Below are 21,282 nucleotides of genomic sequence, written 5' to 3'. Positions count from 1 at the left end.
TACGGTAAAAGTTTATCAAGAACATATTTTTGAATTGATATGAAATATTTTAAGGATTTCCATTTCTTATATTTCTTCAGGTAACTCATTGTACAATTTTAAACCCTTGTACATTGAGTTTTGAGACTCTGTTTTCCTCTTCATTATAATCTTTTTAAATTTTAATTTTAGTTTCGTATGTGTAACTTTGTAGGTTAAATTATGTTATATTTTTATTTGATTTAACCCCTAATTGTTTTATGAATTAAAATAACTACATTATATTTTATTGGCTGCTTTACTGTGAGAAACCAAAGTTTATGCATTATTTTTACATTAGAATATATAAGATCTGTTGTAAGTTTTATCCCCATCGCCTTATTCTATTTATTTATTTATACTTTTACAATGTTTGTATTCTTTTTTTTTAGAGAATAATGTTCCTCACTGGGGTGTCCCGTGCCGAGGGAAACATTTTACAATATGTAAAACATGCCTTAAATTAGTTATTTAACACAAAAATAAAATAAAAACGTAATTAATCTAATTAACATAATTATCATTAACCTAATAAGCAATATAAACTAAAATATACATTTTTAATTTCTCCTTCATAGGTAAATAGTTATTTAAATGTGAGAGATTAAACTTGATATGTTTTATGGCACGTTTTTATATCGGTTTCGATAGACTTCTGCATAACAGCGTTCACCTATACCTCGTGACAAGTACGATAAACGGGATTTTATTTACTTCCACATCTCTCTGATAAAACCGTACCAAATTGATTCACATCGTCAGTTCATATTTAACGACCCATCAATATTTTACGAGGTTTTGCTTATTTTGTCAAGGAATATTTTACGAATTAGCTCAGCGCAAAATGGAGCAAGGGTAATCAGCAAAAGTAATAGGAGATTATATGCCAAATTAATTATCTTCCATGCGAGCAAAATATATCGTGTTTTATATCCCATAAAATAAAAACGACGTTAATTAAAATTCATTTTAGGTTACAGAGTTATTATCAATTGAAAATAGAGAACAAACAATTTTTTTTTAAACATGTTTGATTGCAGGTTTACAGGTTTAATTACTCGACGCAGATTAAACTTTCGCTTTCGTTTAAAAAGGGCCCTTTAGATTTAGTGCATGGAACAAGTACATATAGAACATACAGTACATATAGAACGGCTCTTCTTTTGTATTTCATTGGTAAAAGTTCAAGATTTTCTTACTATTCTGAAAAATTGTTTAAACTTCTTTATTAGTGTTTTTTTTTTTACTTATTTCGTTTTTTTTCTTGAATTTATTTATAAGTACAAAATATTTCTCTTCATCATTATTTTTTTACATCATTTAAAATTTGTATGCATAAATATATACTATTTACCTAATTATTAGTTTTAAATAATAATACATATATTTTTTTTTTTATCATTTAATCTTATTCAAAATAGTTTTTTTAGTTTTTTTTTTTAACTGGTTCAAAGTATTTCTAATGCCAAATTATTATTTTCTATCAATAATTCTATAATTGGTAATTTTTTTTTTATGTACCTGTAGTTTATCTTTTTTAGACTTTCTTGATTTGTTAATTAATAATATTTTTTTTAATGCTTTGTATTACTTATAATTATGCTTACATGTATGTATATTAAATTGTATCTGTAACTTATATGTAAAAGGCACTAAGTGACGTTTACTTCAATAAAATAAAATAAAATAGCGTTTCAAATCTTTGATTTGGTTTTTAGTTTAACAACAAACGTGTAACGAACGATTTCAGTCCAGGGTCCAGGAGTTGGCAAAGAGGATAAATACGGAAAGTGTATGGCCTATTTCACGTTTATCGTCCCAATTCACAAAGCACGGTAAAATGAGGGTTAATGGATACTTATCTATTATTTCCTTTTTTTCGTTACATTTATTTAGTTTCTACTTGCAGGTTTTTTTTAAAAATCGAGTGGCGATTAATCGGACCTTATACTCTAAGAATCGGACTCATAGTTTACTGGTTAAGGCATTTACATAAAATAATTATAATACGATAAAAATCAATACACTCGGTGTTATTTAGATGTGTCGGGTGGATTTTTACTATTGTGTGAAAACGGCCTATGTCTTGCAAAATATTGAGTTTCGACAGTGCTATTTGGGAAAACCCGTAGAATAAGAAAAAAAAAGTTAAAAGAAAAGGGTAAAATTAACGAGTTTACGAATAAAATATAAATTGTTTAATTTAGTCGACCTAAAGAAAAAAAATGTAAAACCTATATGCTAACATGTAATATGTAATTTTAATCTTGTTAGCAAGTTTTAACATTGTGCAAAAACAGATTATTTTTATTATACGTTTTAAATCACATCGATTATATTACAACTTTACGTTAGTTTTATGGTTTAAGGTTGGGTCGATTTGATGGTCGATCTTGAAAAACTGACCATTTTTACTATTCATTATAAATATTTATTTATTTATCAGCAGACATGTACAAGTATGTAGGTATTCTATTTCTTAATTTGTTTAACCTGTACGGTGAGAAAATCATGAGAAGAGCGCTTCAGAACTGGAAAAGGGGTATAAAGGTGGGTAGTCAAGTAATAAACAGCCTTCGTTTTGCATACGACACCGTATTACTTGCACAAAACGAATCCGACATGGCGGAGCTGATCGACCGGATGGAAAAAAGAGGCGAAATTATGGGTTGGAAATAGAACTAGAACAACAGAAAAAATACCAAACGAATGATTATTGATAGTGCTGATCTCTTACGACTGACGAACGGATTGCAAGGTTTGGAATTTGTGCAGGATTTCATACACCCAGGTTCTCAAATCAGTGTAGAGGGTGGATGTAAGACGGATATAAAAAGGCCAATTGTTCCAGGCACAAGAAGCAGATGAATATTTCCTGCTTTTTGGTGTGGCCAAGTTAGGGATATGGTCGGGGGAGACCTTTACTTGGCGGTGCATGCTGCGGAGAACAAAGCAGATTGGAGACGTTTTGGCTTACCAGAGGTTCCACCATAGATCAAAACCCTCAGCATTGAGGAAACGAAGGAGACGAAGAAGATATAGGTGCATCCAGAGGATTTTCACAAAAGATTTATTAGTAGTCAAATAACCGAATTTGGAATTGTAATACAATCAACAATTATATAATGTAATAGAGGGCAGGGCGGAATACGCACTGACATAAATAATGAAATGAAATATTTGAAGTTTTTGGTAAAGTATGTAATGATGACATTAAGCCTAGTACATCCGATAGTAGTGTTATGATATCATGTTTTCATATTGTAGGCATGAACGTATTTAAAATAAAAGAATCAGTTACCTACCTTAAAACAAACGCTAGTCTAGAAAGGTAACCGAGGACCTAAATTAACTATGTATATTTTTTCTAGTAATTTTCTTTTAGTAATATTGTTTTGTATATATGGTGATATGTTTGTTGTTGAAGTGTTATGCATATATTCTTCCAACCTCAACACAGGACTTTCCTTCCATGGAGTTGGGATTTGTGTCACAATAAATGTTACACAAATAAATTAATAAAAGCTTAGAATAAAAATATATTTTCCATTAAACCAATCAATAACCAGAAAAAAGAACGTTTAGTGGTGATATCGAAAGTATTGGAGTATAATTAATTTAATTATTATTAAAAACGGTTTAAAAAGCATCAATTGATTATAATATCAGGGAAAAAAATCGTAAGACGCACTTTTTTATTGTGAAAATTCAACCAAAAATTGGGGTACGTTTTATGGTTCGATGCGTCTTATCGTCTCAAACATGTTGTTTTTCTAAAAATTGATAGATACATTTGGTGTGCGTTTTATGGTTCGATGCGTCTTATCGTCCGCAAAATACGGTAAATAAAAACATATTCCAAAAATATTACTGGTTTCTAGTTTCATTTAATGTATAAAGTTTATTGTAGTATTTTTTTGTTTTAAGTACTTGAACTCTTATTTAACGGCTTTTCCTCTTTTTCACATAACACTTTATCTGATCTTTCTATAATTGGCGATACAGTACCGAATATCCTTGTCCAAGTTTTCTAAAAGCCGAGAATCTGGCATCTGAGTAAGGTATGTAATTTATCGCAAGTCTTAGCTAGTAAGTATTATCAAAAAGGTTAATCGAAGTTTAGTATCCCAACGCAAATTCCCTTAAATAATAAATCTTTTCCGTTACAAAACTGAGAGTGTTGAGATGAGATTTTTTTTGGTGTTAAAGAACCCTACACTAATAATGGTATCAGCTTTTTGACCTCCCAAACGTCAGAGTTGGAAAAAACGCGTGTTTAAACATCTAGGCAGACAGGCGCCGCGCCCGCGCCGTGGCGCATTTGCTTATATGAACAACTGTGAAACTAGCGTCGCGGGTTTGATTTACGCCAAAAAAAAAAGCCATGAAAGAATTTTCTCAACTGATCTAGGTGTCGTGGTGTATTTTTTATAACTTTCTTTGTATTTTTTATATCTTACTTCCGCATCTTCTTATTCCCGCCTGCTGGTATGCCTCTAAAATATTAACAAGAAATAGGGAAATATCACATATTACGTATACCGATAAAAAAATGGGAAATGGATTTTAGTAAAAAAAAAATATTTTCAAAATCAACATGAATATCGTGGAAAAATGTTTTCATTTATAATTATGAAAATAAAATTATTTAAAAATACGTCTCCATGAAAACGCGACATGTTTGGTCTTGACAATTGTGACGTCAAGATTTGTGAAGACGTTATATTTAAATTTAAACGGTCACAAACAGAGGTTAAAATTTAACCGAATCGTGACGTATTAGGGGCGTGGTCAATGCAATGAACCGTTTTCGCGGAATTATATTTTTTTTCCTTACCAATATGTCCAAAAAAACTTGTTTTTACTCGACGGTATTTTACAAAACTTTATTAATTTATAATTGTAAAAAAAGTAATATTTCCCTATTGCGGAGAGGAATAATATATTAAATTCCTTCCACGATTCCACCTTCTTCTCTGACTCATAAAGACTCCATGCGCCTAGACTGTGTATTCAAATCATATCTACCATCGAATATGTTTCTACAGTATCTCTGTTTAACGATCATCGCTTCTTTTCCCTTTGAAGACTACTATCGATATCAATTCATTTATATACGCATATTGTCATATCTGCCTTTTTATAACTTTTTTTTTCGTTTTTGGTTTGAAACTAAAATGATATAAATAACGCATTGTTTAAGTGTTTGTTTGGAAGAAATTTTCATTTGGTGAAACATCCACAAATGTACAAAGATGTAAATGCAAAAAAATAAACAAATAAAATAAAAAAAGGAGGAAAATCTAGTTTTAAAAAAATGGGGAATGTTACACAATGTGTAAAACTAAACTTAAATTTTAGCTAATCTGAATTCCTGAGCCTGTATTTCGATAAGAATATAATAGAGTTATCTTTTATTGTCTTTTAAATAAGGTCGAATTTTCTGTATATACTATATTATATTATGTAATATAATTTATTTAAAAGGATGTTTTCACACTAGAATATTTCGTAGTCCCTGGACTGTACCTGAAGCGTAAGACTGATCATCTTACATTCATGTAACAAAAATGATCGATTTACGCCGTGATTGGTGTACCAATGCAGTTCCATTGCAGTGCGGAAAAGAATTGATGATGATGATAAAAAATCAATAAAAGTATACTTATTTTCGTACGGAAAATTCTATTTTATTTTAAAGACAACTGGGGATAACTTCCCATTGTAATCAAGGCTTCGTAATAAATACCCGGAACAGCGATATAGAGTCCGTGATACTACTAACGCCAGACACACCCCTCGTCGAATTATCAAATAATTTATTTTCAAAACGTACGTATTTCGAAGATAAATTCCGTTGGCAGGGTAAAATAATCATATCCACTTACAGTAACAAAGTGTGAAAATAAATCTAGAAGTTTTCGGTCTATCAAAAATAACAAGGAATCCCAAACAGACTCGAAGCTTTGAAACCACAAATTGGTCCAAAAAGACTTTATACCTACTTAAAAAGTTTGTTGAACCAAAGTGTGTTGTTTGTACAAACTTGCGACTGTAATTGCGAAGCTCTTTTGTTATTTGTAGATTCAGCATTTGTTTTTATAAGTTTACCAAGTATTTCGGTGTTATTAAATGATAAAATTTTGTATTAACTCTTTGAAAATTCACTTCCACAAGTACTTAGAATGAGGTAAAAATTCATGTTTTACTACTGGTAAGTAGAGGTTAGTTCAAGTGATCGCTTAAACTTTCTGTGTTTATAATTTGCGCTTATATTTAATAATTGTTTTTCTTAATTTTTTCCATACATTTTTTCAAATAAGAAACGTAAAGGTAAACAATTCCGAAATATTTTATTTACTTTGAAACGCGTCTGAAACGAAAGATTAACCATCTTATCTTAAAATACAGTGCGCTATTTACCATTTTGTTCTACATCAACTAAACATGAGCTTTTTTGTGATTTTCCCAATATTTTAGTTAGTTGTGTGGCCATTTTTCAGTTAGAGATAAATAACCGTCCAATAAAATGTAAACTTGTTAGATGTTAAATCGGGAAGCGAACTTTGGATGAATGGTTTCTTATAAAGATAATATTAAAAATATATTGCTTCATTTTATTGATTTTTCCGTCTAATTTCCACGAATTATTTGAATTAAACCTATGTTCTGGTTTTTTTTACAAACGCCATATACATTTTGTTAGGTACCGCTCAATATATGAGTAATAAGGAAAAGTGCCTTTAAAAATGTGAGTCATTTGCCTTCGAAAACAAATCCACTGTCTGTATAAAACAGATCCTCCCTTCCCTTCGGTGGGTGAAAATTTCTATAAAATATCATCAGTTCTATACAGAAGCAACAAATCTGCCATTTTTACAAATTTTTTTTTTTAATATATGGAAATGTGATATATATATGGAATATAACATAATATGGATATGTACAAATTAACAAATTCAAAGGAAATTCTCGAACCTTTATTTTTTGTGCAAGTATTTACTTAAAGGTAAAATTATCAAACGGCATTCAACCGAAAATACACCTAAAAGAATTGAATAAAAAATAAATTAATGTACAGCGCTTCCGAATGTTTAATAACTCTACGTTAATGTGTTAGTGTCTGTCGGTAAACCAAGTAAACAAACAACTTGTGTTTGTGTTGGCAGGCACAGTATAATATTTTATTTGAAAACACTCTTTGACTAGCACATTAACAAAGGGTTATTGAACATTCGAACTGTACATAAATATGATGTTTACGTACTATGTAGGTAAATTTAGCAACACCCACATAAAATGTACCAAGAGTATTACTGATACTCTCGTCGGGTCTTTATTTTGTGAATGCGAAATTACATACGTTACTTTCGTTATTGGTAGATTCTTTTGTTTTGTTTGTCAGAAAGAAAAATGAAATGAAAGAAAAAAAAAATAAGCCATACATAACATTAATTCATCGAAATCATTAGTACAAATGATTAACCTTTAAAGAATTGGTCAATGGTAATTGAAATATAAAATGTAGGGCATAATCGTCAGACTAAATTGACGTACAGACGTTAAGTCGACTGTGGTGTTTCCAAGTGTAGTCGGAGAGGTTTGTACAAGATTTGGTATAACTAGCTAATCACTTGTACTGGGCGCTCCACTTCCACTATCCAAATTTGAAATCTGGCGCCTCCAGTCCAATTCTTTTTGTTGCAATCGACGTAGCCGACAACGTTCAGCATTTGTTAGTCGTGGTGCACGCATTTTATTGGGAGTTTCAGATTTTACAGCCTTCTTTTTCTTCTGAGGATGCGGCATTTTCCCAATATCTAAATATGTACTGCTTTTCAATATTTTATACTTCTTGTACTGTTAACGTCTAACTTACGTTTTCAGCTCTCCGTAGACACCTTGATCATTAAAATCGATCGAATCGTTCCGGAGATACAACGGAACTGAGCGCGCGAGGTGCCCACACAAGCCTAAATTTAGACCTTTTATCGCAGCGTTGTCACCTTGCAACTCCCTATCTGCTCGCAATAAACTATTTCCGTTATCGTCAAAACAGAATATCCAGAGTTTTTGCACACGAAACCCTCGAAAATACACAAATATTGGTCGCAGCAAACTCATACATGACACCGAGAACGAGCCACAAGTTAATTTGCATTCATATCAAACATGATTTGTGAATTTAAAAAAATGAATGCACGTACCTACGAGTAGGTAGATATATTTATACACGCAAGCGGAATATTTTAAAACCCACTTTAGAGCTAAAATACACTTTTGATTTCTCCATCATAATATCCCCACCGTAGCCGATGGTGCATGGGTCACTCCCCCGTTACACGAAATGCATCGTATCTCGATCATCTGCTGCGTAAAAAGGTCCAGGGAGATAAAGTAATGTATTCAAAATCACCTTTTTTTGTCGACCTCGCCAGGAATCATACCTGGTACCCCAAGAATGGTAAACGAACACTACTAGGCAGACTTTTCTCAATTCGATTTCCATTCTCAGGGTTTTTACTCGACTGGAGCCGTCTAATTATAATCACTTGTCCAGGATTCTGGTTCCATTTCAAACACATATTTGTCTTCTAAATTTATTGCAACAGAGAGGGAAAACATTTTCAAAAAGGTAATATGGAAGTCTAGGCATTTACATTGGCTAGTTAGCCAAAACCTGTTCAAAAATCCACTTCTGTTCTCTCCACCGCAATAAATGTATGTACTATTATGTATACCCATAATTTTTTTACAAATATATAAAGATTATTTAATTTTTTTTTCTTGTGCTTCTTAATTATTTTTTTTATTTTTTGCTACTTTTGCGTAAAATACAAGTCTGTCTTTATTTTTTAAAATGCATTTCTGTTTTTTCCACTGCAATATATTATATTTATGTACCATATGTATAGTATATCCATATATTGTATACTTGTAAATCAAGATGATTTTTCAATCATTTTTATTTTTTGCTACTTCTGTGTAAAATACATATCTGCCTTTATATGTATAAATGTATGTAAAACATGTACAAGCCTACAAGCCGTTCAAGTAAATAAATTAATAAATACGTAGATTTCCATATTCCCTTCTCAAAAATGTTTTTCCCCTGTCTTGCAATAAATTTTCATGTTAAAAATACATCCAGCAGGAAGAAGGAATGAATTTTTAAAAAAATGTATCGACGTTCCCTACGTATACTATCGAATCTGCATTTAGCGAGTTTTACAGGAGAGCAAAAACAAACAAATAATGATTAATTATTTGAGAATCTATCAGATACTATAGAATTGCCAAATATATATTTATCGTATTTCAATTGACACATGTTTGGCGATTCTACAATATCTGATAGCTTCTTAAAAAATATATAAAGCTTTGTTTTTGCTCTTCTGATAACCTTGCAAAATGCAGATTTGATAGTATACGTAGGGACCGTAGATATGTTTCATAACGAAATTTTCAACAGCAAAACATGCAAATATTGTTAAAAAATGTTTTTTATTACGTTTCCTTTTTCAACATTTGCAGTTTTCGCATTCGCCAGACAATATGACGGGATAGAATTTTCTGCTGATAAAGATGATGTATCTGATGTCTTAAACTGCTTTGTTATTCCGTGAATGCTGTGTTGTGTTTGTCCCTACCACGTAACCTACATAACCCTGGAAAAATCTGCTACTTTTGTTCCAGTTTTTATACGTGGATTTACTTTGTTTACCCACTATCATAGATAGAAATTTTATGTCCTTTTTACTGTATTTCCACGTTAGTTTCAAAACCACTATTCGCAAAAATTATTCCACTTCAGAAAGACACATAAAATAAATCGATTATCAACGTTTATTTAGGATTTTTTTGTTGAATTTTATCATCATGATCATCATCATTTACTTTCCGCACCCAATGGTGCTTAGAACACTGCATCGGTACACTAATCGCAGCTTATCTTGATCATCTTCCTAGCATGAAAGTAAGATGATCAGTCTTTCGCCTCAGGTCCGAGGACTATGAAATATTATAGTGTAAATATTTGACATCAACCATGTCGGGAATCAAACCAGAGACCTTTTGCATGGTAATCAAATGCGCTGACCATTACACCACGAGGTCAACTTCAATTCCAAGGCCGGATTCAAATCTTACTCCATCAAAACTCGATTCCTATTTTTCCGGTGATGGTTATTTACGACTGTAGACTGATGGTTGCTGAGAGTTGGAGTTTCTACCCCAGTTAGAGATTGTCAGAGACACAAGGTTGCTGTTTTAAAGGTATTTAATACATGGCGAATGAGATACAGCGCTTGGTTGTTTAGCACGAGCGTAGCGGAGATGATGGGTTAAAGAGACTGCACTTGAACTGCATGCTGGAACTGGGTGACTTCGTCGAGGTGCACTGACTGAGTGAATTGAACTTGTTGGGCTGACTGACTGGCGTTGCCACGACTTGTAGTCTTTTTATAGGCAACGTTCCTTTGTAGTTCATTTCGTCAGGGTAAAGACAATGTTTATGTACTGCAGAACGATGCTTCCGATTTCATGTGCAATACTGTTAGAGTTGCATCGTAATGTTGTATTGGATTCTATAGAAAATGATGACATTGCTTTCTTCGGTCATCACACTATTTCAGGTAAAACGTTTAAGCACGTGTGTGTCATCGATTTTGGACCATGAATGTTACAGCAATTTTAGGAAATGGTCCGAAAATAAATTTTGTTCTCTCTTTAAAAAAGTAAAAAAAGAAATTGGGTACACATTTACGTTCACCGAATTTAGTACGTTGGTTGCGTACAAGTATAATATTTTTTTCTATTGCTATAAATTGATGTGGCTGATCAAAAGTTATATCTTGTGAACGGTGACAAACGTGAAACGTTTTCGCTAAATAGGTAAATAAAAAAAATAAGAATGTGCGAAACTAAAGAATGACACTTTCAGAAATCATAATTGACAGAAATCAAACTCACGAAGGATGGGACAATCAAAAATAATATATATACAATACTTTAACTCATTAAAATATCATGATCTCGACTCATTAGTTAACCCGAAACACTTTGTTAATGATCCTTAAGACAAAAATAATTCAATTTAATTTACTTCCATATAATTTTGAATCCTCTATGCTTACCTCTGTTTTTTTTATATATATAAATCTATTGAATTCTTTAGTAAAGACAACAGTCTCGAAGATGAAGCGAAAGCGATGAAATCGATCACTGGATATTCCGAATTTGTGGATTCAAGTATCACTCGTCTTTTATCACTGTAATAAATTACAATGAACTTCCGTCAAAATATTTTTAATGACACTTCTTTAATGAACGGTTTCGTGAAAGGGCGGGCGCTTCATTATAATAAACATGTTGAAACGCAGTGAGACAAAAAAAAACTGGTTCTATCTGAAAAAACATGTTAATATTTTTTTTGTATATTTAAAAACATTATTTTTCTTTTAAAACAATAAATAATGTATTTTTATAAAAAAATAAAATAAATAAAACAACTTTGTTTTTAACCACTAATTTTTATTTTTCACCGACCGGTTTCAAAGCAAACAAGCTTTTTATGTCTTAATGTCTAAAATTAGACAACTTAGAAATCTTATAAATTAAAAAAGCGATTTATAATAAGAAAACAATAATTAATAACCAAATAAACAATATTTATTTTAGTCCTCTCCTGGCTTACTTCGAAAATAATGATATCAGATTACCACCCGTGTAAGAAAAAAATAACACTTGATTTATTGGGTCCACGTGTAGTATTAATAAAAAGGAATCAATTCATTAGTTACGTAAACCCTGACAAAGAAGCTTGTTTGCTTTGAAACCGGTCGGTGAAAAATAAAAATTAGTGGTTCAAAACAAAGTTGTTTCATTTATTTTATTATAATGAATAACCACAAAGTTAGTGCTTCAAATATAAACTTTATAATGTATTTTTATTTTATTTTCTTTTATTCAAGAAATATACAGTACCATCACATAGTTTTAAAGTATTCAAAATAAGATTTTATTCTAATGGACTAGTAAAGTTTCCGTATTTGGGAAAAAATCTAACTTATAATAGTTTAAGAATTAAAATCAAAGTAAAATAGTTATGTTGAAAGTATCTAGTCAGTGTAAACATGAGTGGAAATAATATTAAAAACGAAAAAAACTTACCAAACGTAATTAAAAAGTAAGAATTTATATAAATAAGAATGAAAAACATGCTCAAATGCAAAAAAAAACGTTTTCAAAAAGGCAAAATATTTTTACATTTTAAGGATTTTAAAAAAGAACTGACGTGAAGCAACAATAAAATAAATTAATGATAATGAATTAAAGTTAATCATAATAATAATATTATTTGGCTGATTTATATAGCGCCATTTTTGTGAAAAATCACCTCAAGGGCGCTTTACAACTGTTTACCTTAACTTACATTCTAACTAAACTAAATGGATATATTATATTTTTAGATTTAAAATTGGGCGTATGATAGTCTAAAGAAGTGGGATTTTAGTTGGCATCTAAACTGACTGGGACTAACGATGATTCGTAAGTTTGAAGGCAGTTGGTTCCAGGCAGAGGGGCCGACAACGGCAAAAGCACGATATCCAAATCTAGTGTTTGGGGAGCGTCGGATTTTGACAAGTTTCCCTCTTTCTGAATCAAATGCTGACCTAAGGTAGATTATCTTTGCTGTGTAAAGTTAATGCAAAAAACAACTTTAAAAAAAAACACATTACGGTGAGAAATGCAATATATTATTTTTTAAAGCAATTCTAAAAGTAGATAGTAAAAAAAAACACACGCTCAGTGAAATTAAAAGAAGAACAGTATTTTAAGTAATCTTTAAAATTTGAATAGGCAATATTAAGAGAAGATTTTTAATAATATAAGATAATTATTTATTCCTTTAAAATTGCAAATTGTGGTAAATTTTTTGTTCTATCAAGCAACGTGTAGTGACTTGAGTAAGAGTTGTAAGGGTCGATCTTATTGTGATTTTTTCCTTTATTTCCACTAAACCGGGATTTATTACCTCGGGTCGGTAGTGACCATAAAAGCGGATGGGGACTCTCACCTAAAGGGCTACGTTGCCGGATGCTATAATTTTCGTATGAAAAAAGGAAAAACGCGACAATGCGGATTATGCTCCCTTATTTTTTATGGCCAGTAACGAAAGGTCGTATCTTGTCTATTGTTTCACGTGTTTTTGTATCTCTCACTACATCTCGTTTTACGAGAAGATAAATACCAACCTCTTTGTATTTGTGTAGGTAGCATACACAATTATGTACATTTTGCTATTAACTTTCAGGTTCTTTTCAGTATTACTGAAAGTTTATTTAAGATTTTATTAGTCTGTACATAGTTTGATTAATAAATTTGCGGATAAGCAATGTGATTGGTTTTATTAGTAACTATTTAAAAATGTTAGCGGTGAGTATTTTATTTATAGTAAAATGTCGAATAAATAAAACAAAAGAGGTTAAAGGGTTTAAAGCCTACGTGATTTTAAGGGATAGTGCGAGATCGATACAGTTTACTTTATTTCTTTTAAAATTCAACATATATAAGGAAAACGAGGTTTTTTTAAAAAAACTAATTGAGTTAACGTGTAATGTTTCTGACCGAAAACTATTTCATCAGCTCTTGTTTTTTAATACATGTATGCATTGTTGACCCTTTTCATACTAAAAATAATATTTTGACACGCTTCGAATATTTTATGTTCGCAATTATTTCCTAGATGAAAATTAAAATATAGTATGATGTTTGAATGTGATAAGGGAACATTATAGAAACGTTAGGAAATCAAATTATTGAAATAATTTCTTAAGCTGGTTTAAAACGGATTAAATTATCTAAGTATTTTTTTATTATGAAAATTATATAGTATATACATGTGTAATAAAAATACAAATCTGTAATATAGAAAATCTATGCATGAGTTAAAAACATGAGTAATAAACAAAAAAATACGTGATTTAGATAAAATTATCAATAAAACTTCTTGGTTTAGTTTCACTTTTATTTAATTTGACCAACGAGCGCTTTTGCCTAAAAAGGCATCGTCAGGACTGATAAATTTATTTATAATCATTTTGTATACATAAAATAACAACTAATGTATACAACGTTCCTTTGACTCTTAACTAGAGTTATTTACCCCGTTCTAAGCCAGTCAAAATTATATATATATAAGGAACAATAATAAATCTATAGAAAAATTAAGAAAGGTAGTAGACATACTGAAAAATCATAGTAAAATACATAGTTTTGAAAAAAACCTAGTAAATAACAAAGCAAAATGTATAATTAAAACATTTAAAAAAAATAGTTAAAAACGCAGTAAAGGTCATATTAAAAAACATGTTTTAAAACCCAGTAAAAAAACATTTTTAAAAGTGTATTAAAAAACACAGTAAAATTCAAAATAAAAAGGAAAACCATAAAAAGAAAACATAATAAATGATGCGATGAATAAAAAAATGTCCACAACATTTTGAACTGTTATATTTGTTACAAGGTTTGGATGTAAAAAAGATAAGTATTTTATCAAGTGATAGACAACGTAAATATAATTACAGCTGGTTTGCAAAACAGTTCATTTTAAGAATTTTTTTTTTTGAAAATGGGATTAGGTTCTATTGTTTTTTTAAATTTCTTATTATTTGAAAGGTAAGAAAAGAACATACGGAATGATACAATAAAGTAACATAGCGGGAAACAAGTTAGTTTTTTTATTTATTTTCACAGTCTTTATTCTATAAAATATACACATTATTACAATATTAATACATTACAAAGAAAATAAAATATTTAAATGTATTTTGTCCCAATAAACTATTCAATAATAGTTTGTCATCGGGTGCTCAGGCATTAGTTTTAATTTATAATCAAATAAAAGTAGTACAGGTATAATACGTATAAAATAATGAACATAAAATAAATTAAAATAATGAACAGATAAAAATAGTTTACAGAAATATATATTTTTTTAAAGTAAGAAAATAGAGTAAAATAATAAAAATAGATTTGAAGAATAGAAATTTACTAGTATATATTTTAACTATAAGAAAAAAACAAAAAATATATCAATAATATGTTTCTTTTTTGGGTGTGATCCAACGTTTCGGCTACCATTGTAGGAGCTATCTTCAGGGAAAACTGTGAGTTTTCCAGTTCCAGTTTTTCTCACACAGTTTTCCCTGAACGGTAATGGCAATTCTCCTGCAATGGTAGCCGAAACGTCGGATCAAATCCAACATACACGGTATCACCCAAAAAAGATACATAATATTGATAACAGTGACCGTGAAAACCTTCGCACCTATTTAAAAAATATATATACATAGTGTGTGTTCATAAATGTAATCAAAACAAGATAAAAAATAAAACACAGTAAATCGGAAACTTCAATATTTATCTACAGAAAAAATAAATAATAAGAAAACTTAAAGTACCTATTAATATTAAGATCTAAAAAATGTAAATAAAATAAGGAAGAAATAAAAGAAAAGGTTAACCTAAGAAAATAACAAAAATATATTAAGTTGATATAATAATCATTTTCCTCTGTTTCCATGTCCATTCATAATAAATACTTCGTTAGATGTTGGTTGCATGTGTAAAAGTTAATTACAAGTTATATTTAGGATGTCTTTAATAGACTCTATAAAACTGTACAATGTAATATGTCAATGTCACTAAAACTGTCTTACAGGTAGCCTGTATTCTTCTAAGAGAGCCGTTTCATGTAATTAATTAATACCCGTATGCAGAGATAAAACTTAAGGTGAGGAAAGTAAATTCTAATTTCAAATGCAAAAAATAACCCGAAGGTGAAGACAATAGAATGTACTTTCCTCACCTTAAGGTTTGTCTCTGCATACGGGTATAAAAGTAGAGGATGATGAGTTCCACTGACAGGAACTCGATACGAAATGTTTCCGACAATTTATGAACTATCCACTAGATTATTTACAATTTTATAAAAAAACTTAAGACCAACTTGATACGGCAGGTTGCAAAATTTAAAATTTTACATAAACTAGCGGTCTCTTGAAAATTGAGTACGACTTAAAAATGTTGGGTTATTCTTTAAATCAAATTCTCTAAGACAATAGTTTTAAAAACGCTCAGTGATTTTTTTATTGATATTTTATTGAATATTCTAAATATCTATATAGTATCTATCTGTCTGTGTCCAGGCGGGTAAATAAAATAGTTTTGTGGGTGAAACAGATTCAAAATCCTGGACAAGTGATTTTGACTCGATGACTACTCTCAGGTAAAAATGCTGTAAAAGGAAATCGAAGATAAGTCCACCTCATTGTTTGGTGGTTGACCTGTTCTCCTACCGAATTTGAGATTCAATTTCTGGCAGGGTCTGACATAAATAATTTGTTTTAATGTTGGTTTTGTATTGCGTTATTCTTCGCATTTCATTGCCAGTGAGTAAACCAACTAAACATTAGTTTGTTCTAGTAGGCAGACTAGAATATTTTTTATGAAAACTTATTATTACGCACCCATATTGTAGATGATATTAAAGATTTTAATGGAATGTGTTTATCAAAGGGCATTTAATTAAATAAATAAAATCACAAGAAAAAGTCATTAGTACGAAACCCTCGTATCTGTCAATTTGACCAATAAAGTTGGTTTTTGTGTGATTAACCCTTTGGATGAAATCTTCAGTTTAGCTTCAGGTTCTTGATTTTAGCCAATAATTATTAGGATTATAATCCTACACCATCTGTAAATAAAAAAAAATATATAAAATAATTTTTAAAAGTTTTTTATTATTGATTGAATTTGTAGGTGTTTAAGGGTGTGTGTTTGGGAGTCTCTACACCAGTCGAAACGTAGACAGAAGAAACAGGTTAGAATGTAGAATTTACTATTGAATACAAGTAAAATATTTAATCAAATAAACGACGGATCGTTCGTGGGAGAGTACTGGAGAGATGTGTTGAAGTGACTTGTTGGGCTGACTGGACGTCATCACCCCTATGGTCTCTTTATAGGTCAAATACTTTTATTCTTCATATCTCCACGATAGAAACGATGTTATTGTACTGCAGGACGATACTCTCGCCGTTATGTGGAATACTGTTTGACTTGCATAATATGTTGCATTGCATTCAATATAACACGATGACTAGCTTCATCGGACTTCGATCTATATTTCAGGTGAAATAGTTGCTTTTCTGTGTATCATCGAGCAATGCATTATGAACCCCACAAATTTATTATTTACATTTAAAGCGTTTACTTTTTGGTCCAACATTTAAAATTTAGACCAATGATGGCAAAAAATATAAATCATCATCATAGTTCCCTTTCCGCACCCCAATTTCTAAAATTTCTAAAAATAAAAAAAAACGCTTATAAATCTCTTTTTATTTATTTGTTTATCTTATTACAGATAATGTTAAACTGGATACCTTTGTGCACAGTTCACTTTGTTGAAATTTTTATAATGTCATACTTAATTCAAAACACTTTTTTTTTAAATCTGGACATGGGGGTGTGGTTAGTGTTTTTACTTCTGAGTGCTGACGAAATGCGATCTCGAATGTGTGGTAAAACTATATACGATAGATGCACAAATGTCTACATGTTCGTACATTATGTAAGGCTGAGATAAGCATTATCGACAAAATCAAGAAAGGAGCTTTGCGTTGGTTTGGACATGTAGAGCGAATGGACAGCGAAAGAACGGCTAAGAATATTAACAATGCGAATTTTGATGGATGCGGAAATAGAGGAAGACCGAGAAAGACGCGGTATGACTAAATCCAACAAATACTTGAAGATGGACATCTCAAAAGTCGGAATAATCGGCGCGCGTGCATGAGAAGATCTTTGAATGTAGAGGAAGCGAGATCGGTATGCAAAGCTATAGTGATGTAGCGTTCTATCCTCCCTGCCCACCCTTACGGGGAAACAGCGTGATGGTTTTTTTGTTTGACATTTTAATACATATTCTTTTAAATTATTTTTTTTTGGTATGTCGTTTCAAAAGTTACATAAATCAATAAAGCCAGTTTTTGTAGTGTATTATAATTAGTTTCGATTTTTAACGGACTGATTTTTTCGTGTCTGAATAAATTAGCTAGACTTAAAACCTAACTTAGGATATTTGACATCCTGCCGAAATGACGACCCTGCTCAAAAACATTTAGTCTACGCTTTACTCAGCAGTTTCAGTCGGCTAGCATTGAAAGAAAATATATGGGTTTATGACATCAATAAAAAAAGGAAAATCTCACGGAGAATACGCAAATGTAAGTATGACGTCAAAATTCATGAATAATTTCATTATATTTTTGAAAGACTGCACACAAACAGCTTATTCACCTTTTCTTCACTAAGCATCCAAAAATTACATATGATCCGAACCGGGGGGACCAAACGACCCCAGCGCCTACTTGTATACAGCGGTCCCGAGAATAAAATCGATTGATTTTTTATTACCTGGTCCCCTTAACAGAAGATGTCAACACCACTAGCAGGAGTCGAACCCGAAATAATCTTCTCCAGTTCCCATTTTACCGTCGCATATTTTTTTTTTGTCAATTTCAATTTAAGTCTAGAATCAATATTGGTTTTTTATTTTATTATTCTATTACAGTTCTGGATATTAAAGATCTGGAATCTGTTATGCAATGATCCGTTAGAAGATGTTTTGTAAATTTTGCAATATTATGTAATTAAATTTGGTTTCTGTTAACAAAATGCTACATATTAAAGGTTCCCATATTTAATGTTTTCTTAAAACGATCATTACATTATTTTTTAAAACTAGACAGTCAAATATAAACAATGGTATATTCAATGTTTTAATACGGTCAAATTTTTATGTGAATCGTTGTTTACGTAAAGTACTTTTATTTTAAGATGACTGGTTGTTGATTTTCATTTTTACTCGTTGAAAAAAAAATCAGTTACCATTTCATTTCTTCTCTAATAATGGTAATGACGCTTGAGGTTGGACAACATAAAATATGAGCTGTGAAACCCACTTTAAAAAATTCAATGTTGACCTAATAAAACGTGAGGCTTCCAAGATTATAAAATACTAATATCCTAAAGTAGCGGTTTTTATATTTTATATTACTACCCGTCCCCTTTAGAAATATATATTATATTCCGACGCCCCCCCCATTTTTTAACGCCTAAATTAAGTCATATTTTTTAATAATTCATATAAAGGTTCAATGATTTAATTGTTACATGGAAAAAAAACATTATTTACGGAATATTAAAATTTTTGTTTTCGCACAATGATATTTTTTACTGTTTTTTTAAACGAATTAAAATAAATATTTCATAACAATTTTCTATTGATTTATTTTATAAAGTAACCATGAAATACATTACATAAATTATATATTATGTAAAATTAATATTTGAAGCACTAACTTTGTTGTTATTCATGGTAATAAAATAAATATAAAATAACTATATAATAAATTGTTTTTAACCACGTGCCTTTTTTTTCTACCGACCGGTTTCAAAGCTACAAAAGCTTCTTTATCAACGTATAATTAACTAATGAATTATATACTTTTATATTTTAACAATGATTACCAAATATTTCATCGAACATATAAAGCTAATAAGTCAAGCCCTTTTCTCATGTCGTTTTTGTAAAGATGGAAAGTGTAAAGTTAGATGGGTACGATCTTTAAAACTAGACAGGCGTGAACGGCAAATATTGTTTATTTGGTTATTTATGATGTTTTTTTATTGTGAATCGCTTTTTTAATTTCTAAGATTTCTAAGTTTTCTAATTTTAATATTTTATTTTTAACATAAAAAAATTTCAGGTGTCTTTATTAAAATTGTGATTATTTTCTATCAGATGGTTTACTAATCGAGAAAAATATTATTTTTAGTCACTTTAAGTGTTCTTTTACTAAAAATATTTTAGTTTTCACAATTTAAATTGAATCGCAAACATTACAATGTAATCGGTATATGCCAGATTTATTTTATTTGGGGATTTTATGTTTTTGATTTTTTAATAATGCTTCCATATTATTAGTTGTGTAGAATGCAGGTTTAATGGTTGATGGTAGGGAGTTAAATAATTAATGATTTTGAAAAAATTGTAAATAAAATTATTAATGAAACTTCTTGGTTTAGTTTAACTTTTTCATTATTTTGACCAACGGGTGCTTTCGCCTAAGTAGGCATCTTCAAGACTGGTGAATTGTTTACAACGGTTACAGCTTATATACTATTCTTAACATATTTTTGAGATAAGAAAATCAAATAAGTATTTTGACAGAGGACAGAAAACATAAATATTTACAACTAATTTGCTAAAAAGTTCATTTTTGGGAGATTTTGGACCGAAATTGGGATTTAGCATTTATTATTCAAAAGGTGGAAAAAGTAGTTGAAAAGTACACCAGTCTTGAAGATGCCTACTTAGGCAAAAGCGCTCGTTGGTCAAAATAATAAAAAAGTAAAACTAAACCAAGAAGTTTCATTGATAATTTTATTTACAATTTTATCAAAATCAATAATTATGGAGTTTAATTAAGAAATATCAACAAAAAACATCAATATTAGTTAAATAATTGTTTAGAAAAATTGTCGTTTATAAAAATAATCCGCTTTCATTGTGTAGGTGGGTTAGTTTTATTTATTTTTGGAGAAGAATATAAATATTTATTTTTAAGTTTGCATTTTGTTTTAATATTTTATCAATTAAGTTCTTATTATATCCATTATATAAGCAATCTGATTTATTGTATTAAGTTATTTGGTCAGCTAGTGGAACATGATTTCACATATGAATCTTGAATATAATGTTGCTTGACTCCTCACCCTTACAGCAAACAATTTTTTATAATGAAGAATGACGCATAAAAACTACAGTAACAAGTTAAAAAAAAAATTACGATAAGAAAGAAGAAAAAATATTTGTTAATATTATGCAATATAAAAGTAATATGAAAAGTAATAAAAAGTGTAGAGACAAATAATGACCATGAAAAAAATATGAAAAAAAAGCCAATAGATTATCAATTATTTTTTTATTCACTTTTTTTAAAGATGGAATTGACCTGTAAGCCTTCATATTAAAGGCCTGTCAGTAGTTACATAATATGTATTTTGATTAAGAAGACATTTTGTCACTAAGTTCATATTTTGAAATGACAGCTGCAATCCTGTGGGACCGCCTTTCCATTTTTTATAGCGTATTCTTACTTTCGCCGCACAGTTTTATAAACACGGCGCGTT

The sequence above is a fragment of the Micrasema longulum genome, unplaced genomic scaffold, assembly GCF_059751315.1.
Source record: "Micrasema longulum isolate JH-2025_06_02 unplaced genomic scaffold, ASM5975131v1 h1tg002011l, whole genome shotgun sequence".
Taxonomy (NCBI): domain Eukaryota; kingdom Metazoa; phylum Arthropoda; class Insecta; order Trichoptera; family Brachycentridae; genus Micrasema; species Micrasema longulum.
This window is presented reverse-complemented; position numbering follows the sequence as displayed.